Source organism: Myotis yumanensis, unplaced genomic scaffold (genome assembly GCF_028538775.1).
Source record: "Myotis yumanensis isolate MYYU_CA2020_CCGP unplaced genomic scaffold, mMyoYum1.0.hap1 SCAF_2, whole genome shotgun sequence".
Lineage (NCBI taxonomy): Eukaryota > Metazoa > Chordata > Mammalia > Chiroptera > Vespertilionidae > Myotis > Myotis yumanensis.
This window is the reverse complement of record NW_027223753.1, coordinates 79839443-79855545: the sequence shown is the minus strand read 5'-3', so window position 1 is coordinate 79855545 and position 16103 is coordinate 79839443. Positions and strand designations below refer to the sequence as shown.

Here is a 16103-nt window from a genome sequence, read left to right as displayed (position 1 = left end):
ATAATGTCTTGTCCTATGGACACACCATGCTCCAGGGAGTGTCTGGCCTGTCTCTCTCAGTCCCGATTAGCTGGACCCCAGGAGCAAGCTAACCTACCGGTCAGAGTGTCTGCCCCCTGGTGGTCAGCACACATCATACCGAGCAGCTGAGTGGCCTTAGCATATCATTAGCATATTACACTTTGATTGGTTGAATGGATGACTGGACACTTAGCATATTAGGCTTCTATTATATAGGATAAGCATTGATCCTAGAGATAAAAATTGGTCATTCTGGGTCTGCTAGCAGAAAGCTTTCCTAGATTTTGGCTGCCATTTTATCAACACTAGCAACTTTACTCAGAATTTGGCTGACACAGCTTGTTTTATCTGCCTTTAAAATACACGAACAGCTTGTTTTATCTGCCTTTAAAATACACGAACAGATACTTACCTTAAATTTGATGTCTTTTGATTCTTTACTGCTATACTATTTCACAGAGTCAAAAATCACAATTCTAGCCCTGGCTGGTGTGGCTCAAGTTGGTTGAATGTTGTCCCATTCACCAAGAGGTCAATGGTTTGACCCCCAGTAGGGGGCGTGCATGAGGCATCCGATCAATGTTTCTCTCTCCCTCTCCCTTCCTCTTTCTCTAAAAGTCAGTAAAAACATATTTCAGGCAGGGGAGGATGGGGATAAGAGATCAACCAAAGGACTTGTATGCATGCATATAAGCATAACCAATGGACAGTAGGGGGGTAAGGGCATGTGCTGGGGGGTGGGGATGTCCAGGGAGAGGTCAATGGGGGGAAAAGGAGACATATGTAATACTATATGTAATATTTTAAACAATACAAGAATTTTAAAAATTAAAAAAGTCATAATTCTAGCTGATATGTGATCAAACTCAAGAGCAAACAGTGAGTTTGATAATACCTCCACAGTGTCAAAGAAGTTTTATCTCAGCTACATGCACAATATATTAATTTCACAAGGTTGTTACTTCTGCTAGAGCATACCATGGTAGTGGTCATGTTCAGGGTGACAACATTATTAGACAACTAGAGGCCCAATGCATGAAATTCATGCCTGGGTAGGGCCCCTAGGCCTGGCCAGCGATCAGGGCTGATCTGTGGGGCGACCAGCAGGGTGATTTGGGGGAGGGGAGAGCCTGCTGGCACCTGCCTTGGCCAGCCTGAGGCCTGCGGGCTGGGGGTAGATCCTGCATTGAGCATCTTCCCCCTGGTGGTCAGTGCACATCATAGCGACCGGTTGTTCCACCTATTGTTCAGCTGTTTAGTTAATTTGCATATTAGGTTTTTATTATATAGGATAGGCTAAGGACATTGATATTTTCACAAATATACTGAAGGATATGCATTTGAAAAGAGGTGGCCATAGGTATTTTACGCATAATGTTTTAAAGATCTCTTTTTAGAATTGTCACTGTATGAGATGCTTAGTAATTCTGTATTTCCACTTTAGGATTTCAGGACTCTCATTTGCTCACTTGTTTGTTTAGCTATTGTTTTTTGTGTGTTTTTTTATTTTACAGGTAGGATTTTTTTTTGGTCACCATTTTATCTGAATTTTAAACAGATTCTTGGGTTTGGGGCTCATATCCATAGCTTGTTCAACTTTAGTATCTGTCTCATCCCTGATAGCTTTTTCAGAACTGCTACCTTTACCCTGAAGCTCCATGAGATTTCCCAGTTCAAACTTGGGCTTCTCCAGCATTTTGACTTTTCTAACAAATGCATCATACAGCAGATAAATAGATTGGCCAGTCCTCCTATGTCTTTCAATGCTCGCTGGAATCAGCTTGTCTGCACCTCTCGGACATGATGCCCAAATCTTCTGGATTTGGCAGACTTGTTGAAGACGAACATAGAGGGTTCCGAATCTGATTGCTGTGGTTTTTTTTAGTAAAACCAACACAGAATAGACAAAGCAAATAAACATTGGTGTCTTGACGTCAACATGAGCTTCAATCATGGTCTGCCATTTTTTGACCATGGAGCACATTTTGTCACGGTAAGATCCATGCCATGGAAATTAGGCAGGCAGTTTTTGCCCTGAACATCCTCAGTAATTAGCTTGAATTTTCTAAATGCAACTTCGTCATTCTGCAGATCAGCTAGGCTCGCTTCAAAATCATGAAGATCACCAGATGCGATTTTGGTTCCTTGAGTACTGGTGACCAGTGTTTCCCCAATCTTTCTTATATTGAACATAGCTGGTGCTTTCACATCACACCAATGGTCCTTAGAAAATGGATCAACCACTTTCTTGACTCACTTTTTGCTGCCTTTCATAAGGCTCTTGTTCTTGCCTACAGCCATGGTGCTGCTCAGAGAATCAAAAGGACAATAGCTATTCTTTAAATGCCTATTCTGTACCTGGAATATGACCAAGCTATGTCCTCAAAGCTTATAGTCTCATGCAGAAATGGATAAGTAAAAAAACAAACAAAACGAAAAAACCAAGCAAACACCTCATACTATAGTGTCATAACTATTAGGACAGGAATAAAATGTACTATTAGATCACTTTCCCTTTTCACTTTCTCCTCTTTGCTCTACTTTGAGTCTTCTACCCACTGTCTCTCCCTCCCCCCACCCCCCACCTCCCCTGCTCCCATCAGTAATTTCAAGGAAGGACTTGGACTGGGAGTTAACAGGAGTGGGAGATGGTGGCTCAGGGGTTCTGTTGGGCTAGGTGGAGCCAGGGGATTAGGAAGCACAGGCTGTAACAGGCTCCCTGATGTAGACCCTACCCCTAAAGTTTGTGGAGTCTGGGGCCAGAGCACAAATAGAGGCCACTTACCATCTGTGGACATGCACAAAAGTTGTAAATCAAGTTAATAAGCTGTTAACTAAAATATAGCTTCAAATGAACAAAATTTTTTATAAATGTGTAAAGCTATGGTTTCATAAAATAGAAAGTTGGAAGACTATCAAGTAATTGGATTTAATTATTATCTTTCACGTATGGGTGCCCTGTGGATGAGTTGGCAGCATTTGGATAAGTATGAAAGGATCCGTAGACTCCTGGGGAAAACAGTGATTGTCTCTGAGGATTGGGATGTGTGGCATGAAGAGGGGTTTCGGACTTACTGATTTAGGTAACTTTTTAAAGACATTATAAGGTTATGGGTAATTTTATTTTCTTTTTCTTTATTTTTCAAATTTCTAAAATAATATGTTGCTTATGTAATTAAAAAAAAAAAAAAGCCAAGTCTAGAAATCCATTCTAGGATTGGAAAGTGTCTCACTAAGTTGAATTTCTAGAAAAAGGTCGTGCTTCAATATTTAGGCCCATATGACTTAAGGAATTGACTAAAGTTAACATCAGAAACACCAAACATTTTTCTTCAAGAGGTTCTGGGGGAATTAGAGAGATGCCCAACTGTCAAAAAATAACAAATCAAGAATCTATATTTTAAAAAGAGAACATGTACAGCCATAGAACTTATTGCCTGACCTTTCTAGGCATATTATTTTTACCACTAATCAAATATTTATTTTTCAATGACCTCAGACATTTCGGAGTCTGAATTATTTCTACAATAGGTATTGCATTTACTCAGTGATTTCAGCATTTCAAAGTGCTTCACATCAACCCTCTCATTTTAATGTTACAATAACCCCATTGGGAAGGGAAAATATTAAAGAAAATCAGGCCCCAATTGGTCTCCCATGTCACAACCAGTTCTTGGTGAAACAAGGACTGGAGCATAGGTCCCTTAGATCTGAGTCCAGTTCTTTTGCCACTGCGGTTAATAAACTTACACAAGGAATTTTCTGGGAAGTACACTTATTCCTCAGAAATTTTTGTAAATGTCCCCACTGTTGATTTTTAAAAATGAAAGTTATTTTTAAAAGGCAGTCAATATTTTTCTATGAGCTACTAAAGAATACTCAACACCCTTTTAAGAGATGCCCGGCTCCCTGTAAGTATTTCCACAAATGAGGATCTTTATAGAAAGTGCTAATTAGTGCTAAGTACCTTTAGAGATGCCTTCTAGGATAATGTCCAAGGACACACCACACGGAGGAGGAAATTATAATACCCTTCCCCTCAGGGACACAGCTAATTTTCTGTGATGATGAGAGACCATAAGATTACTTTATTCAGTACTTAAAAATGTGTGCAAGTACCATGTTAGTGTTATTACAAGATTTGTAATAGCCAACATTTTACCCAGACTCTAGAAAAAGGACACTTTAAAGCGAAATAAGCCAGTCAGAGAAAGATAAATATCACATGATCTCACTCATTTATGGAATATAATGAACAACATAAACTGATGAACAAAAACAGATCCAGAGACACAGAAGCATTGATCATACTATCAAACCTCAGAAGGAAGGTAGGGGAGGGTGGGGGTAAGGGGGAGAGATCAACCAAAGGACTTGTAGGCATGCATATAGGCCTAACCAATGGACACATACACCAGAGGGGTGAGGGCATGAGTGGGAGGGGGGGCAATGGGGGGCATAAGGACACATATGTAATACCTTAATCAATAAAAAAATAAAAAGATCGCCCTAACTGGTTTGGCTCAGTGGATAGAGTGTCAGCCTGTGGACTGAAGGGTCTCAGGTTGGATTCTGGTCAAGGGCATGTACCTTGGTTGTGGGCACAGCCCCAGTAGGGAGTGTGCAGGAGGCAGCTGATCAATGTTTCTCTCTCATCGATGTTTCTAACTCTCTATCCCTCTCCCTTCTTCTCTGTAAAAAATCAATAAAATATATATATATTTTAAAAAAAGATAATTTGGATAAAATGAGTAAAGGGGGTCAAAAGGTACAAAGTTCCAGTTAGTAAATAAATAAGTAATGGGAATGCAATGTACAGCATGGTGACTATAGTTATTAACACTGTATTGCATATTGAAAGTTGCTAAGAAAGTAGACCTTAAAAGTCATTATCACACACCAAAAATTTTTGTAACATGTATGGTGACAGATGTTAACTAGACTTTCTGTGGTGATCATTTTGCAATATGTACAAATATTGAATCATTATGTTGAATGCTGAAACTAATAAAATGTTACATGTTAATTATATCTCAATTTTAAAAAAAGCACAGTGGTTTTTAAAGTTAAATCTACCGTACTATTAAAAAAGATAATTTAATTTTTGTAATATATGTTTCTGTAAGTTAATTTTTAAAATTTCACATTATTGCAGTTCAAAATGTTTATAACTTAACTTTGAGTTTATTTGTCCTGATTTTAGTGAGCTGCATGTAGAGTAAAAGTCAAAACAACCCCCTACTCACACCCATTCAACACCACACAGGTCTACAGCTATAATTAACTGAGGCTATTGGCTATATCAATTAAAATAATTCCCACTGGAAAAATTACAAAACCAAAGCAAAATTCTCATGTGAATTTTTTAATTTTACCTCAAAATCTTAAAGTAAATCTGGAACTTCTGTAAAACACCATTGCTCAATCAAAACAAGCAAAAATAAGTCCTCTTTTTTTTCAGACTATGAAGATAAATAATGAAGTCCTCATGTAATGGAACCAGTGTTTCTGCAAAGCTAAGAAGAGGTCTGTGCTTGATCCAACCATCAGACGTGTCACAGAGCTATTTTATAGTTAATAAAGCAGCCATTTAGAGAATAAGGGAAGTCTTTAATAATTTTATCGTCAACCTTGGCTTTCAGGTCCAAAGACGCCAGTCATGGCCCAATAATGGGTCAGCGAGACCTGGTGTGCTTGCTGGCATAGCTGCTTCAGGAGGTGGTGATATGTGTCTTCAACAATAATGCAAAATCCAACGCCCCAGGTGAAACCACTATCCAAGGGCCTCTTGTGCTTCTGAACTCAACTGTCTGCTACCACCTCTCTAATCCATGGTCTTAAGATGGCTGTTAAGTCAGAAAAAGGAGGAAAGCTAGTCACAGAAAAACAAATAACTGCATGATTCCATTTACATGAGGCATCTAAAATATTCCAACTCAGAGAAGCAGAGAGCAGAACAGTGGTTGCTAGGGGTAAGGAGGCATTTAAAAGAGGGAGCTGCACCTGGCCAGTGTGGCTCAGTAGTTGAGTGTTGATCTATGAACCAGGAGGTTCAATTCCTGGTCAAGGCACATGCCCAGGTTTCAGGCTTGATCCCCAGCAGGGGGCATGCAGGAGGCAGCCAATCAATGATTCTCTCTCATCATTGATGTTTCTATCTCCCCCTCTCCTTCCTCTCTCTGAAATCAATAAAACTATTTTTAAAATATAAAAGAGGGGACTGCTAATCAATGGGTATTGTCAGGGAAGGGGAAATTCCCCCCTTTTGAGTTCTAATGGCTGAACTAATAATAAAATTGACATAAAACCAGATTAACACAAGGAAACCCAATATAATACATGCACATAGAGATCATAAATGATACTCAGAGGAGATAAAGAAAAAATACATTTGTGAAGATTTGACAGGACAAAGAAACATAATTTTGGATGTTCATTGGTGGGGAATCCAAGCAAAGTTTGGGTCTAGGAAGGTAGTAAATTAGTAAAGAAGTAAGAAGGTTTGTTAATACAAGCTTCCCAGCCCTGGATCCCTTAACTCTAGTGATAAAGGTATCTTTCTCAGCTCCCCTGGGTGAAGGAGGGCACCTTTCAGAGGGAAGATTTATTTCCTGTAGTCAAGGAGACAAGGGAGGGCCAGCATGCCCACCGGTGGCTTGTCAAGTAGCTTTAATTCGAAGTAATCACTATGCCATTGTGGGGCATTGGGGGTGGCCTGTCCTGACAGTATAAAGTTTTAGTAAAGCAAGATGAACAAGTTCTGAGGGTGGACTACACAACATTGTGCCTATAGTTAACAATCCAGTATTTACCCTTAAATATCATGTTGAGTATCCTTGTCACCATAAAATTAAAATTATTTGAAAAGGAAGAGAAAGGCAGCACAAAGCACAAACATATCATGAAGAAAAGTAATTGAAGAAATAGAAAACACCTCTTTGTGGAGGGAAGGAAGGAGTGCATGCCACTGGGGCATCCCCTGAACTTTCGTGAGTCCACTCAGACAGCTAGAGGCTCTTGACTCAAGTCACCGAGGTGACTGGTGTTCTCCTCCAGCACACAGACCTTGTGTGCTGCTGTTGGCAAGAGAAAGGGCATCCTGTGTTACTACCTAGAAACGGCCAACTTTACAGGCCAGCCACACTCTTCAAGTCCTGTGTGGTGGCCCAACATGGGCACCGGGAGGAAGAGTAAGATCATCGAGAAGATCAGGAATAGCTTGTGTCTCTGTAAGCCTGCTAATGACATCAACACTATCTCCTTGACCTTTCTTCTAACGCCATTTTCTAGACCTTTCTTGCTGGCATGAATGCTCCCTGATGGCGATATTTGGGGATGTACTAGTACATGGCTTTTCTGCTAGTCTGTCTGACAGTGAAGAGCATTTCAACTGTAACGATATGATCATTGCCTCTGACAGACTGGAGATAAAAAATTAGAAAACAGAGAAACCAGGCCACTTTCTCCCTACGGCAGAATCCAACAGTTACATAGGCAGATACATTTTATTCCTATACATTCATTCTCTCATATCCTTATAATAACTATGTTGACACATTAATATAATTAATATATAGGAGAAATTACCAGACTCCACATATTTTTAGAAAGGTGTGCCTTCATCCTTCATTCACTGATTTTATACCAGCCTCAACCACAGAAGCAGAATAATTATAGCAAAAAGCCACCAGCAGATCGTAGCATTTACAATGCGGGGTCATAATTGAGCTAAAATTGTTCGGGAGTATGAGAAGGTCAGCTTTCCCCTGCTCTTAGCATTTGTGTAACACCAGGGAAATATTAGTGCATCTGTTATTTTAAGTGGGCACCAGAGATTCAGAAAGCTAAAAGCAGCTATATCTAAGCCTTTTTAAGTTTTCTTAGCCATTGACTCATGTTTTATCCCTTCAGTTGATGGCAACCTGACTTTTAGCCAAGCAAACAATAAATTAAGAGCATAAACAAAATTGGTGCCTCTCATTTTTCTAGTTGAGGAATATATTTAACAAAATCTTTAAATGTCCATGGATATAAATCTCTGAGCACTCCATTTCAGCTGTTTAAAAAATCTAATAATGTCAGGAGTTACTCTTCTGAGCAGACTATAAACCTAGGCAGAGTTATTTCGGCATAAGAGATACAATTTGCAGGGAGATTTAAGCATGAGGAGAGCTCATAAATGTCAACAAGTAACACAAAGCCTTATTCCCTGAATCCGAACATCTGAATTTCAGGTGTTGCAGTTGAACAGGGAGCTGTTCCATCTGCCAGGATGCCTACAACCTAGGACCCCCTCTGAGGGTGGGCAGTCTTGCAAAATCTGCACAGAGGTCCAGCTCTCTTTGTCCCGTATTTTGGAATTTTCAGGAAGCTGGATTCCCACACTTAATTGGGAAGTGAGGGTGGAAAGTCTGATAGGCCAACACTGCCAAATCTCAAAGCCAGCCAATGATTTTAGCAGGGCAAAGAGGGCCAGGGCGGAGGCACAGCCTGGTGGGGACACCCAGATGGCTTGGTGGCAGGGGCTTCATTGTCCTCCCAATCCACCCAAGTGAATAAATAAGCAGTGCGCTTGCAATGTAGCATTAGGATAAGTTTTCCACCCCTCTCACCAGGTTGTCTCTCATTAGTGCCGCTCACAAAGACATCATGGTTAATAGTAAACACTGACTTACATTGGCAGGTATTTCAAACCTTGACCTCCACCTAGAATTTCCTAATGATTTATATAGTACTGGAATAAGCCAGTCTGAGTAGTATGGTATGTGTGTGTATTAGGCTAAATCTAATTTGAAATTACTAATCTGTTTGAACTTTGTAGCCCACATTATGGAGGATAGAGGATTGAACAATGCATATGTAGAGATTCAAAATTTGTTATGTAAATGAATCACGAGTACATAAATACTGTAATGCAGTGGGATGAATTCAACTCTCACAGTCCCTCACGGAGCTTTCGGGCTAGTGCGGGAGAAGAAAAGAGGCAAGTGTAAAGAATTCTTTGTCAGAAAAAACAACGAACAACCCTCCAGGATGCTTTAGGATCAGACCAGAGGGACACCAACTCAGGAGGAAGTGCTATTGAAGTGGGATCCTGAAGGGTGTGTAAGTGTTGGCTTAGGAAGTGGCTGGGGAAGGGAAGAATACTGCAGACAGAGGAGAGTCCATGCTTAGGAGGTGGTGGTGAGGCACCACAACAGGCAGGCAAGAAATGACTAGTCACGTAGGCCTTGCAAAGTCATAAGACATTTGAGTTTTATCCTAAGAGCAATGGGGTCATTGATGGGCTTAAGCAGATCAGTGATATGATCAGAACTGGATCTTAGAAACATCATTCTCTGTTTGAAGCTTATTTCACATTGATATTCTCTACTTAACATTTTGCAAATGTTAAGAGCTCTGTGAAGGACTGATGATTGTAACTGGATGTCTATTGTATTTTTATAATTTGGGAGTATACTACATTATATATGATATTATGATAGTACTAGAGGCCTGGTGCACGAAAATCCCCTCAGGGAATGCCCACCTGCCAGCTTAGGCCTACTCCCCAGGGGATTGGGCCTAAGCTGGCAATCAGACATCCCTCTGGCAGCCCAGGACCCCTCAGGGGATGTCCAGCTGCCAGCTTAGGTCTGCTCCCCATGGACATTCTTAGTACTGCCGTGGAGGCAGGAGAGGCTCCCGCCACTGCTATTGCGCTCACAGCTGTCAGCCCAGCTTGTGGTTGAGTAGAGCTCCCCCTGTGGAAGCACACTGACCACCAGGAGGCAGCTTCTGTGTTGAGCATCTGCCCCCTGGTTGTCAGTGTGCATCATAGCGACCGGTTGTTCTGCCGTTAGGGTCAATTTGCATATTACCCTTTTATTATAGAAGACTAGAGGCCCGGTGCATGAAATTCATGCACAAAGGGAAGGGGTTCCCTCAGCCCAGCCTGCACCCACTCCAATTGGAGACCCCTCAGGGGATGTCCAACCACGGTCGGACACCCTCTCACAATCTGGGACCACTGGCTCCTAACCACTCACCTGCCTGCCTCCCTGATCACCCCTAACTGCCTCTGCCTGGCTGCCTGATCGCCCCTAACTGCCCTCCCCTGCCAGCCTGATCTCACCCCCCACTGCCTCTACCTGCCTGATCACCCCTAACTGCCCTCCCCTGTCAGCCTGATATCGCCCCCAACTGTCCTCCCCTGCCATCCTGATCTCACCCCCAAAGGCTCTCCCCTGCTGGCCTGATCTCACCCCTAACTGTTCTCCCCTGCCAGCCTGATCACCCTTAACTGCCTCTGCCTGCCTAATCGCCCCCAACTGCCCTTTCCTGCAGGCCTGATCTCACCCCCAACTGCCCTCCTCTGCCTGCCAATTTGGTTCTGATTGGTCAGTTTTTTGCCAGTCAGTGTCAAAAGCTTGGCCTCCATACAGCCATTGGCTCCTTACATTAATCCAGATTTGGTTCTGATTGGTCAGTTTCTATGCCAGTCAGCATCTCTGGGCCTATCAACGGGGCCTGGAGAGAAATGGAGGCGTGGCTGTTGCCAGGCCTGGAGAGAAAGGGAGGCAAGTTCTGATCAAAGGCTGCCACAGAGGCTACAGATCAGACCCTGCCTCTCTCTCTGCAGGCCTGTCTCCAGGCCTGATCCACAGCCCCCTAGGCAGTCAGTGCTGGGTCAGGGTGCCCGCAGTAGCCCCAGTCAGTGCTGTGTCACCACAGCAACCCAGCAATGACTTCAGGTCTGGTCAAGCCTTCGGGTGGTAACGGTGGTTATGACCCTGGCTCTTTATTAAATAGATGATATTATGCAATGCATATTGTTGTGTTTTAAATGACCATGATGCATATAAAATAACAATAACTATATTATCTATCCTATCTAATAATAGACAAACATGGTAATTAACCATACCTCCGCTACCCTTCCCATTGGCTAATCAGGGTGATATGCAAATTAACTGCCAACCAAGATGGCGGCCGACAGCCACACAGCTGAAGTGAACATGAGGCTTGGTTGCCCCGGCGATGGAGGAAGCCAAGGTTCCCCCCCTGCCATGGCCCAGCTCTGAGCTCTGGATGCAACAATGTTGCAATTATAGAAGCTAAACAAACCGCAGGTACCTGCTTTCAGCCAGCCGGCCTTGGAGCTGGAGCCGCAACAAAGTTTCAATTACAGAAGGTAAATAAATCCCAGAATTAAAAAAAAAAGAAAAAAAGGAGAATTGGAAGCTTCAGTTGCAGGCTTGGCCTGCCTGAAAACAGTCCTCAGCCCCTCATCTGGACTGGCCAGGCACCCCAGTAGGGACGCCCACCCTAAAGGGGGTGTGGCTAGCCTGAAAACAGCCCTCAGCCCCTCATCCAGGCTGGCCAGGCACCCAAGCAGGACCCCCACCCTGATCCGGGACACCATTCAGGGCAAACCAGCCAGCCCCCACCTGTGCACCAGGCCTCTATCCTATATAGTAAAAGGGTAATATGCAAACTGACCCTAACAACAGAAAGACTGGGAATGACTGGTCACTATGACACACACTGACCACCAGGGGGCAGACGCTCAATGCAGGAGCTGCCCCCTGGTGGTCAGTGAGCTCCCACATGGAGGAGTTCTGCTCAGCCACAAGCCAGGCTGATGGCTGACAGTACAGCAGTGGTGGTGGGAGCCTCTCCGCCTCCTCAGCAGCGCTAAGGGTGACCGACTGCAGCTTAGGTCTGCTCCCCGCTGGCAAGTGGACATCCCCCGAGGGCTGCTGGGCTGCCAGAGGGATGTCTGATTGCCAGCTTAGGCCCAATCCCCTGGGGAGCAGGCCTCAGCCAGCAGATGGTCATCCCCCGAGGGGTCCCAGACTGTGAGAGGGCACAGGCCGGGCTGAGGGATGCCCCCCCCCCCCCCGAGTGCACAAATTTTTGTGCACCGGGCCTCTAGTATATATATAAACATGGAATTTGTTAATTAGCCAAGCATCACAACTGCTCAGGAGGAGCTGCGTGTGCAGATGGGCAGGAGGGAGCTGTGTGCCGCTCCCACCCTAGAGGCTGCGGGGAGGCTGGGGCTGGGGGCAGGCTGCAGTGGAGACACAACACACAGGAGCGCCTGCTCCCACCCCAGCAGACACAACGCTGCGGCTGGCTGGCGCTACGTGGGTCAGGCGCGGGTACCGGCTCCCCACGGGGTGCCTCCTCGCACGGGGGAAGGCAAGGCGCCTCCTTACACGATTTCAATCGGCCACTGGGCCTCTAGTTATAAATAACAACAAACTTTTATTACAAGTTTATAGTATGCCAGGAATAGTGCTAAGTTTTTTGTAAATTATCCAATTTAACTCCTTTGAAAAGTGCTTTCAGGGATCGTTTCTATAGTTCGTTATTAGAGAAGTTTCTCTGACTGTGCAGAGCACCTGAAACCACCAGGAGGAGGCCCAGCGCTCTCCTGAGCGGGAAGGCAGCTCTTGGTGTTGCTTCAGTAACTGCCATTTGTCATTGGTGATCCTTCTTATCTCTCATTTGAGAGAATTAGAGGGAAAGGATGTCATCTGAGTGGAATTTAAAAAAAAGTAATTTTCACTGGGAGGATTGATTGATTGATTGATTGATTTCTCTAAAACCTTGTAATCACCAACCAGGCCATAAGAGATCAAACAGGTCATGCAGGCATCATGACCCAATTTGAGTGTGTTTTGAAGCTGGGTACCAGTTTAGTCTCTTGCTGAAGGATTGTTTTCCATATTCTAGTGCGTTGGTTTAAAAAACTTTGAAATTAGTCCTATCGGTGTCTCCATTTCGATTGAGAGAGTTCAGGATTAGATTTAAAGCACTTGTCTCCGTCACACAGGAAAAAAAAATGGCAAGGTCAGAATTGCAGTGTCGGCCGTTAAAGGAGCTTCAAATTCAACCAGATTAGTTGGGAATAGCCATAATTTAAAACTCAGGCTTAGTGACATTGGCTTGTTTTCATTTTAATGAAGAGTCTTGTAGGAAAGATGACCTGAAACTATTCAGAAGGTGACAAGATGAACTTTGTATCAAGGAAGAAAGGCTGTGAGCCTTGGGGATAAGGTCATGAGCTTCCCAATTCCATAGAGCAGGGGACAGGATCTGGCAGAGGCATATCTGACCTGTGTAATAAATACCAAGCATACATGGGGTTGTATCTTAGTTAAACAACCAAAGTTGCTTCTCCAGTACATGTGACCAGCCTGAATTCTGTTTTCCCAGTGCGTGCCCCTATTTGGGAAACGGCGTATCAGCTCCTAATCTCACGTATGACGGTTGCATCAGAAGAAGAAAACATTGTGCTCTTGTTCATTGTCTGCTTATTTGGCTGACATTTCTAAACCCACACAGAAAGCCCATAACTTTCTGTTCAAGAATATTTCAGTGCAGCTAAATGAGCATGTAACTGTTGACATACCAAATAAAAGGGTTGACTCATGTTACCCTGGAACCAATGCTGTATTCTTAGATGGTGTCACCTTACAGAACTTGGGTGTCCTTAAAAATAACCCTCCTCTTCCTGGACTCTCATGAACTGCTACATCCTGTCCCTCCAGAAGCTGGAGGCCTGCTAAATGCTAACGACCGAAAAAGAGATGTTGTCATGTGGGAATACTAAGCATGATAAGCTAAAGAAAGCAAAGGAGCTCCTTGAGGATAATTGGATTTAATGTCTTATTCATGGAACAGACTTGAACTGGAGGGGAGGAAAAATTGATTTTTCTGCGGCTCACTGGCAGTGCCCGCAGGAACCAGCTCTCCTCCGGCTCGTGCAGCAGTTGTGATCATGGATCATCATGCTGTGCTGGTAGCTCAGCTTCTCCTCTGACAGTCCTTGCTCTCTCCTCTTTAGCTCTGGTTGTAGCACAGGCTGCAAATAAATTGCTAACATTTAAGTGCATCTGTTGCAAAGACAGAAGCACAGAGGACACTGGGGAAATTTCAAACCAAATTTCAGGACTGAGCTCATAAAAGCATGCACCATCTGTGGAATTTTGCTCATATGCATCACTATAATGGGGGGTGGGGAGTGGCCATGGAGAAGAGGAAAAGGAGAGATAAGGGATTGCATAGTAACTGGATTTAAAACTGAAGTTTCTCTTCTCAGATCAGTTCACAGGTAGCATTTGGGTCAGGTAGGATCCCAAACACCTTTCCTCACACGGAGAGGTCTAGCCTGTGGATTTAACTGCGTGAACAGGTTATTTCAAATTCATTGTACCCCTGTGTCTCAACACGGCCCCTCCCTGCCCCAACACACTTTATTGGTCCTGTGCAAAGATTCACAACTTTCAATCTTTTTTCCTGGGGGTTTGCTTGAGGGTGAGGCTGAGTCTAGCTTTTTCCCTCCATCCCTGTGACAAAGCAAAACAAAAACAAAAACATCCCAGCTCATTTTCTGATAAGCACTTTACATTTCTATAGTGCAGGAAAAGGGAAGTTCCTTCAGAATCCCTTTATAGATGATCACTCTCATTGTCTAACTAGCTTTTCATTGTTTGTGATTTTCATTTCCCTCCACAGTTCAGGGCACTTTGGAAAAAAAGTTTCTATTCAGCACTTTCCACTCATAATTCAAGAAAAAAAGAGTCATGCAGTATAATAAGGATAATTAGCTCCGACTGAAAATAAAAAGCTTGGCACTGCCGAGCACCTCCACTGCACATAGTATCCACTTACCGTTCTGTGTACTCTCTGTCAAGGCTAATTACTACTTCTGAAATTACTAACCTGTTGAAAAAAACAAAGGAAAATGCAATGCAGTACTTCAATAAATTGCAGTTTCTTCCAATACCATTTCAATAAAACTCTTTTAGAACCAGACCTGTTCTTACAATCTTACAGTTAAAAATTGCTGTTATTTGTCCTCAAAAGTATGACCAAGTATTATAAGAATAATTTTCAATGTTTATGTATGAAAGTGTAGGTTGGATTTCTTCAATTTAGATTCTTGTAAAATAAAGAATAGTTGGGAGTGATGATCTCATGCTTAGTAAGTTTCAACATTTATGCAGCATGTTTTTTTTTTACCGTCAATTCATTAACCTTGGCCCAGTGTTGGGATGAGCACTGTGTAAACGGCCATGCGCTTCCCCTGTTAATGTGTCTTAATCCAGACCAGCAGATACTTGTCCTCTCCCTCAGAGAAGAGAGACTGCTGGTTATGCCAAACCTAAGTGGAGAAATATGGAGACAAACAAAGTTCTCTCTCTTTTTTTTTTCTAGGGGTGATGCATATTGGGGAGTTTTAAAAGACAGGTTCTAATTTTCATTCATTTCATTCCTCATTTACTTGCCTGTCTCTCTGATTCAAGTCATGATTTCTCTTTTCTACACATGCTATAGACCCATTCTACAACGAAATAACTCTTGCTCTTTGTGGCCATGCATGAACAGAGCGTGTGGATTCTGGCTTTTCAAGAAAATAAAGGCTGTTATGTCAACCCCCTACTCTCCCTTGAAAGAGAATTCTGGAACCTCAGAAATAGCAGGTTTGCACAGAGAGAAGTGTCCACCCTAGGCACATATGCTTAGATGCATTTATTCTTTGACCTAAATGGTTTTCCACCCTGCATCTCATTTTATCAAAAGATAAAAATGAGAAATGTTAAAGCGATTGCGGAGTCATTGTCATTAATTTGTAGGAGATACAGAGAACAAGGAAGATACAGAGAACATCAACAACTGGGATGTCATTTCAGAATTTCCCGAAAGAGAATGAAAGCAAATGCTGGTCAAGATGCTGGGGTGGATTATTTACTAGAAGAAGCAGTGATCACCAGGAACTAGCACTGATTCACTAAGAACAAATCATGTCAAACAAAATTGATTTCTTTCAGTGATAATGTATCAAGCTTGCAGATAAGGAAAAAAGCTAAACTTTGGACCTTCATTCTTAGCCTGTATTTGGACCTACATAAGATTCTCACAAAATCACTCCTAATAATCTTGTTGAGGAGTTGGCAGAAGATTAGCAGAATATTAGTAATAGCCATTATTATTGGTTATTATAATCAAACTAGAGGCCTGGTGCATGACATTTGTGCACTGGGGGTGGCAGGGAGGTCCCTCAGCCCAGCCTGCACTGTCTCAAGTCC

The 16103-nt window shown here is 43.0% G+C and overlaps 1 non-coding gene and 1 pseudogene across 1 annotated transcript; one reads left to right on the top strand and one right to left on the bottom strand.

Annotated features, from left to right (window-relative positions):
• Positions 1-1571: 1571 nt before the first annotated feature.
• Positions 1572-2322, bottom strand: LOC139001926 (small ribosomal subunit protein eS1-like; annotated as a pseudogene).
• Positions 2323-12341: 10019 nt separating this feature from the next.
• On the top strand, positions 12342-12554 carry LOC139004466 (small nucleolar RNA U3). Its single transcript, XR_011470359.1, has one exon. It is a non-coding gene; the product is annotated as a small nucleolar RNA U3 (small nucleolar RNA).
• Positions 12555-16103: the final 3549 nt, after the last annotated feature.